The sequence below is a fragment of the Rousettus aegyptiacus genome, unplaced genomic scaffold, assembly GCF_014176215.1.
Source record: "Rousettus aegyptiacus isolate mRouAeg1 unplaced genomic scaffold, mRouAeg1.p scaffold_m13_p_9, whole genome shotgun sequence".
Lineage (NCBI taxonomy): Eukaryota > Metazoa > Chordata > Mammalia > Chiroptera > Pteropodidae > Rousettus > Rousettus aegyptiacus.
The window spans coordinates 95,805,207-95,807,334 of NW_023416312.1; the positions used below are offsets into that span (position 1 = coordinate 95,805,207).

The 2,128-nt window shown below is 40.3% G+C and overlaps 1 pseudogene; it reads right to left on the reverse strand.

Annotated features, from left to right (window-relative positions):
- Positions 1-563: 563 nt before the first annotated feature.
- Positions 564-681, reverse strand: LOC118608620 (annotated as a pseudogene).
- Positions 682-2,128: the final 1,447 nt, after the last annotated feature.

Below are 2,128 nucleotides of genomic sequence, written 5' to 3' on the forward strand. Positions count from 1 at the left end.
TATCTTCCACATATGTGGCTTTTAGTATTCTAAGATTTTATTCAGAACCTACCATGTGCAGGGTACTGAGCTGGGTGCAGAGATGATTAAAGGCCCGTCATCTTCCTTTAAGGAGCTAATGGTCATATGAAGAGTGTGGGCAGGGCTGTGCTGGAACTGGTTTGAAGCAACTCACAAGAGCTGGTCCTTAAATATTTAGTGTTTGAGAGCCAGTTGTTAAATACAACCATTATTGAACATTAAATTATATAAGCTTGTACTAAATAATTTGTATTAAAAACAAAGGTAATGTCTTAATTTCTTATGACTTTACTATAGTTTATTATTGTCCACCCTCTTGAAGTTATTTACAGCTATTGTATCTATATGGTGCAAATAATGTATAATTGTTTACTTCTGTGCACCTCTACACAACTCTGTGTTCAGTGACATCAGTTAGGTAGGTTGAAATTGACCATGGTGGGAGCATTTACACCATGGAAATGGGCAAACAACATAAAATCAGGTCTTTGTTTTAGTCACTTGTTTCTTTTCTTTTCTTTTCTCTTCTTTTCTTTTCTTTACGTGTACAGCACCTGGTATTTCAAGGTGGTCTCCCATCTAAGTACTAACCAGGCCCAACCCTGCTTAGCTTCTGAGGCCAGACAAGTCGGGCACGTTCAGGGTGGCATGGCTATAGACTCAGTCACTTGTTAAATATGTACAAGTGCACCACTGGAATGGGTAGAGAGTTAGAGAAATGCCTCAGTAATGAGTAGGTTCCACAACAGAAATTCAGAGCAGGTTCTCCATGCGGATTAGGGAAAATGCTTCAGAGAGGTAATGACACTTGAGAAAGACCTTGCAGGATGGAACAGATTTTATAAAGAAGAGATTTATAGGTATGGTATCCTTGGCAGGGAGAAAGCATTGGATTTGGGGGACAGCTAATATCTGGCTGACAAGAGGTCAGTGTAAGGCAGAAGTGAAGATAAGTTTGGGTAAGCCAGTCAAAGCCTAATTGTGGAGGGTTTAAAAGTCACGGTGAGGAGCTTGTCCAAAAGTCAGTGGGAAATGGGGAATGAGAGATTTCTGAGCAGAAGCTTAGTATAGAGAGCTGTGCTTTTATAAGATTACTATACCCGGTATATGTGGTAGGGCCAGAAGCAGGAGGTCCTTGCCTAGTTATGAAGTCATTATTTCACTGCTGTGGAGTTAACAAAAACCTGAACTGGGGTGCTGGATCAGGAAGGAGAAAGGAAGGCCCTAATGCAAGAGACATTTTGAACATAGATTTCACAAGTCTTAGCTACAGTGTTCAGCTGTCTTCTGATGCCAGCGTTTGTAGAAGCTTCTGCTTTTAGTTTTTTGGACGTGATAAAGGAAAAATAATAGGTAGATAAAATGCATGATTTTAGTGGGGCTACTGAGAGTGTTTCATTAATTACTTTTTGGTTCAAGTTTGTGAAAGAATATTTGTCTAGTATCTTTAACGTACATTCAGGAGGATGAATAACAAGGTTTCAAACATTTTATTGGATTAAACTAATTCTAGAATTCAATGTAGCAGGGAGCTCCCATTGTTGTGGTTCCACAGCTAGACCTTTAGAAAATTAATATGGTAAAAGGTTAAAGGGTTTTCCAGGAGGTCGGCCTAGAAAAACCAACCTCCCTCTCTCTTTGCATTTCTTTTTTTCTCTCTCCTCATCATCCCTTCTTTCTCTTTAAAAAGCAAGACTTTTTTAAAGCAATATTCATGAAATCTGGATGTGGAGCCATGGGATTCCAGGAGAGGTGTTTGATTGTTGTCCCCATACCCTGAGAAGGAGAAATGAATCAAGCATCAAAAATTTACTTCTAGGGAAGATTGTGTTCCCAATCTCTCTCTCTCTTCTTCTTTTCCCCCTCTCTCTTGCTCTTTATTGAAAATTAAGAATTCTCAGTTGTGTCAAAAGGTACATGAAGGCTCTGCAAGGTGGTGTGTTTAAAAGCTCATGGCAGGACTTCAGCAGATGTGTAATGGCACGTCAGGTACCTCGCCCTGCAGCACACCATGTGCAATGCCTCGCTTCTCAGGTTTCTTAGCAAAGACCGCACTGTAGGTTCCTCCCCCTTGAAATGTGAATAGAGAAGACTACTGCTGCCACCA